Source organism: Triticum dicoccoides, chromosome 4B (assembly GCF_002162155.2).
Source record: "Triticum dicoccoides isolate Atlit2015 ecotype Zavitan chromosome 4B, WEW_v2.0, whole genome shotgun sequence".
Lineage (NCBI taxonomy): Eukaryota > Viridiplantae > Streptophyta > Magnoliopsida > Poales > Poaceae > Triticum > Triticum dicoccoides.
Window position 1 is genome coordinate 558206353 of NC_041387.1, and position 5692 is coordinate 558212044.

The 5692-nt window shown below is 41.4% G+C and overlaps 1 pseudogene; it reads left to right on the forward strand.

Annotated features, from left to right (window-relative positions):
- The first annotated feature begins 2416 nt into the window (after positions 1 to 2416).
- Positions 2417 to 3396, forward strand: LOC119293876 (annotated as a pseudogene).
- Positions 3397 to 5692: the final 2296 nt, after the last annotated feature.

Below are 5692 nucleotides of genomic sequence, written 5' to 3' on the forward strand. Positions count from 1 at the left end.
TCAACTATTATGCCCGATCAACCCAACATCGAAGGGCAGGAGAGCGTGGACTAGCTAATTTCTGATAAATAACCGCAGGTCGACACTGCATCTGCCGCCACAATCTGTGTGATAGCACTACAACATATGCACCTGGATTCTTCTTGTGGGTTGTGGCTGCCGCCCTCCTCAATTCCTCATGTGAGCTGACGGTGCACACATATGGGTCGTCCACCTAGGGTAGACGTAGAAGAGCATTCCACGCGGGCTCGCAATGCCAATGGATAACTCCCTTGAATTGTGGCCTTCAACTTTCATTTTTGCTCGATATCTCATCCTAGGCCATTCCAGCATTGCTTTGTCTCGCTTATAGCAAGACAGAGCGCTCCCTCGCCTGAGCGTTGTCCTAAATGGGCTAGCCCATAATCACACACGTACACTTAGGCACGTACATAGGCACCTATGCTAGTTTTTTTCTGTGTTTTTATATTTTCAAAATACTCTAAATGCATATATTCCAATAAACTTTTAACTTTTTTTTTTACAAATGTTAAGGCAATATATTTTTTTAGTGTAATGTAAAAAAATGTTGATAGTAATTGTCATACAATGGCAAGTTTTAAATGTTACGTCAATAAACTTTTAACTTAACTTTGTAACATTGTTGCAACAAATGTTAACGCGGTGTATTTTTTATTCCAATAAACTTTTAACTTACATTTTTGGTGTAACTGCAAAAAAATGTTGATAGAAAAGGTATGTAACATTTTTTAATATTGTTATACAATGCAAAAACATAATTTCCTAACTCAAAACAGTGTACATGACATTAAAGAAAATGGTCACGTGTTCCAAATAAATGTTCATGACATTTAAAAGAAATGTTTAGACAATGGAAGAAAAATGTTCATGTAGTTAAATAATGTTTCATACTGTTAAAAAATAATGTTCAACATATATTTGAATTTATTTGAACATGTATTTCACAAAAAATATTAAAACATATTCTTTTAAAATGTACATCATGTATTTACAAAATGTTTAACATGTATCAAAATAATGTTACGTGTGCACAAGAAAATGGTAAAATGTTCCTCGCAAGAAAATAAAAAATATGTAGAATGTGTAATGAAAAGAGTAGACGTGTGTTGAAAAAAGAAAAGAAAAAAGCAAGGAAAACCGGTGTAAAAAGGAACAAAAAGACGGACTCGGAAGTCATTAAAACTTCCAAAGCTCCTGCCCTCTGATGTCACAGATCGACAGCACAGCTTCCAAGAAATACTCCACCCTTTCGACAGCGCATGAGCTATCCGTGAATAGCTCGATATATAGGATGAACGAAGCCGATGACTTGCGTGCGCATCGCTGGTGGACTTTCGAATTTTTGTTAAACAACCACGCACCGGCACCGTCTCCCTCGCCATAATCCGTGTGACAGCATGGCAGCTTATGCACCATTATCCCTGTGGGCTGTGGCCGCCGTCCTCATGTGAGCTGCCGCTCCCCGCACGTTGTTGCGGGAATATTTTGTAACATATCTCAATGTGATTCATTATATGAAACGTATATAAAAGGATAGAACTGAAACTACATATAATTTATTATGTTTGATCACTATATAGTTGTAAAATGTTTATTAAATATAAATAGAATAATAGAATAGAAATTCGCATGTTGAGATAGGTCTTTTTTCATGCAGGTTTCATGATGAAATGGCATGCTTGCATGTTGCGAGACATATGGTAGTGAGTGTGGGCCTTTTCTCGTGCATGTTGTGTGATGATGTGGCATGCTTGCATGTTGAGAAAAATAGTTAGTGGGGGCTAGCTATTTAGATATAGAAGATCCCAGGATTCCTCTTCTCCTTCTTACCAACCCCGGCCCTCCTTGTGTGGCATCGCATCTCAACTTTGGAAAATAAACTAACAACTCAGGAGGTGCATGACAAGTTCGCCGTCCTAGTAAGAAAAGGCAAACAATTCCAGCTAATCATCCCATTGTCGAATTGAGCTGAGCAAGATTCATGGCGGAAACATGCAGAGAAACATGGAGCAATTCGACCGACGATCAGGAGTTTTTTTTTCTAACACTGTACTGTACATGGAAGCTAAACTACGAGGAAAGAAACATGGAGCAGCTCGACCGACGATCCAATCTGCGGGAAGCGCGCGGAATTCTAGCTGAGCGATCCAGTTTCGTGTGCACGTGTCATACGCGCCACCAATTCGCTGCACCGGCCTGCAGGGTTAAAATTATGAAATCGATTCCACTCGATCGATCGCTCACTCACTCCCGCTACTTATTTAAACTACCGTGCGTACAGTGTATGTTGTAGGAGTAGTAGTAGAGTGGATCACTTGGGAGCTGTCTGGGATTAACTTTCACGTTTCACCGATCACGTACACCGGCCATCACTCTCACTGACGATCTTGAGAAAATGGAGACGCGGAGCAGGCCATGGAGCTTTATGCTGTTCGCCGTCCTCGTCGCTGCGGCTTCGGGCTTCGTGCCGGCGGAGGCGACGGGCTAGTCGAAAGGCTCGGCCACGTTCTACGGCGGCAGCGACGCCTCCGGCACCATGGGTAAGTTCGCCGGCCGGGCGCGCACTGCTAGCCTCTGTTTACTTCAGAGCTACCAGCAGGTACAGTGGAGTGGTTAAGCAGCAGACGTAGTTTTCAACGCGTGCATGGATGCAGGTGGAGCGTGCGGGTACGGCAACCTGTACTGGACGGGGTACGGGACGGGGACGGCGGCGCTGAGCCAGACGCTGTTCGGCGACGGCGCGTCGTGCGGGCAGTGCTACCAGGTGACGTGCGACCACGAGGCCGAGTCGCAGTGGTGCGTGCCAGGGAAGTCGGTGACCGTCACGGCCACCAACCTGTGCCCGCCCAACTACGCCCTCGCGGGCGGCGACGGCGGCTGGTGCAACCCGCCGCGCGCGCATTTCGACATGGCCCAGCCCGCCTGGCTCCACATCGGCATCTACAAGGGCGGCGTCGTGCCGGTGCTCTACCAAAGGTACCCACTACACACCATTGCATGGGCGGTTTGACTTGGATGAATATTAGATAGATTAATCAGTATGTGATGTTTTATTTATGTAGGGTGGCCTGCGAGAAGCGAGGAGGGGTGCGGTTCACCATGGGAGGGTTCGAGCACTTCCAGCTGGTGCTCATCTCGAACGTGGCCGGAACCGGGGACATCAAGGCGGTGTGGGTGAAGGGGACGGCCACGGAGAGGATGCCGATGAGCCGGAACTGGGGCGCCAACTGGCTGTCGCTGGCGGCGCTCGCCGGCCAGGCGCTCACCTTCGGGGTCACCGACACCGGCGGCCAGACCGTCGTCTTCCCGAACGTCGTGCCGGCGTGGTGGAGCTTCGGCCAGGCCTTCACCTCCAACCTTCAGTTCTCCTACTGACTCCTCCGCCGTACATTCAGCGGTCGGACACGAGATCGACTTCCCTGGTTCGCTTGGAGGCTCGCTTCATCCTATTTAGTCCCGTCCAATAATGGTGCAGACTAGTCTGGGTCTCAGGGTGGAAATGAGGCTAGCGTGGCGTAGTCGTGTGGTCGAATACTAATGTGAACAGAAGATTGAGAGAAGCTGGAGTGGTTTCTGAGGTGAATTTTAAAATTGTTTGCGAAATTCAAAAATTGATCCACCAGCGGAGTAGGCCTACCGGGGGTTTCGGAATTTGTATTCTTGGTTTTGCCTCGTTCTGTACGATCGATGTCAGTGAATATTTTTCCGTGAGGTAACATATTAAGGCAACAGACATTGACATGTAATCTCACGGAAATATCAATTTCAATAATTCTAAAAAATGATCATGAATTTTAAAAAAAGTTTCAAATTTCAAAAAATGTTCACAAATTAGAAATGCTCCAGTTTCCAAAAAATGTTTGCGAGTTTCAAAAACATTCCTGGATTTAAAAAAAATTAATGAATTTGGAATAATATTATCAAATTCAAAAAATATTCAGGAATTTCAGTATTATTCCAAATACTTCCAGCAATGCTCACGAATTCAAAGAATCCATTTTTTAAGAATTTCAAAATTGTGTCCAAAATTCAAAAAATGTTCACGAATTTCAATATTTTTCCAAATTTCAAAAACTGTTCCTGAATAACATTTAAAATGGTAACACACAAATATTATAATAAAAGATAAAGAGAAATAAGAAAAAGGAAAAACACAAAATAAAACCACAAAAAGAAAGAAAGTGTTCTAGGAATGTTCTAGAACCTTCCCAAAACTCGCGTGGAGGAAATCCTGAATGGGCCAGTCCGTATAGCACAAGGGCACTCACAGGCGCCACCCATGGTGCACGTTTGTCTCTAACCCCTGTGGTATGCGGGGAATTGGAACAATCTATTGATCCAAGAGAACTGCTCGCTCCCCCTCGCTCGGTTTGTCAGGGTTGACTGATGTATCATTGGTTGATTGACCTTTAACAAGTTCATCGTTGACTTTAAAAAAATCATGAATCTGGAAAAGGTTCAAAAAAGGAAAAATCATAAAATTTTAAAAAACAAATAATTAAAGTTCCTAAATTTTAATTTTTTGTACTCATTTGAAAGAAGTTTGAAAAAAGGTTTACAAATTTGAAAAATGTCACAAAAATGGAAAAAAATGTTCATGAGCTTGAGAGAAGACAAACATTTTAAAAATTTTGTGAATTGGAAAATATACATTGAATTGAAAATTTTCACAAAAAAAAAAGAAGTTCATGAATCTACAAAAGTTCACCAAGTTGAAAAAACCAAATTTGAAAAGTTATTACATTTTATAAACAAATAGGAGAAGGAAGAATAAATAAAAGGAAATGAAAAAAATAGGAAGAAACCGGTCCAAAAAAACTAGAAAAGAAAAGAAAAAATAATGACCGAAAACTTCGAAACGCTTCTCGAAACCATATGGGAAGCTCCGAGAAGCTTCCATAAACTGGGACAAGATTGCTACCTAGGTGCTTAGATGAAGTAGGTAATGTTGGGAGACTTGAGATTAAAATGGCCATTACGGCTGGTCCTGAAAGGGTTGTAAACATCTGTGAACTATATCAATTTGATCTAGTTTAATTAATTCAATACCCTTTCCTCCCAAAAAAGTGTCATCCATATATTTTATTATATATACCAAGGCAAATGGGTAAACAAATATAGCTAAAGTAGCAGTAAAAAGAGACTATTTTGAACAGCCTAAATATATCTTCCACTTAGTCTTTCCTATTACCACCCTTCTTCGCCTTACATCAAGGTAGCAAAAATCAGTATGTGTTCTTCCCATGGGCATTACTACCAAACGATCAAATAAAGTATATATTATTAGTCAGAAATACGTCCTTGCCTGCGTCATGGTCAGAAAATAAAATTAAAATAAGCAATATATTCTCTAGCTTACATACATTAAGATTGAACGGGCTTATTAACGATCACTATATTCATTAAAAATGAAGATATAATTAAATCCAACTTATAAATATGTTATTACTTGCTATTATGTAGCAAAAGATAGCTGAGCTCTGAGACAACCATGACTAGCAATGATACTCCCTCCAATCCAAAATAAAAGATGTATTAATTTTGGAAAAGTCAACATGTCTATGTTTGACCAAGTATATAGAACAAAATATATGTAGCTAGTATGTTTAACCATGTCGTTAGATTCGTCATGAGATTGGTTTTTATATTTTATTTATTTGGTATTGTAGTT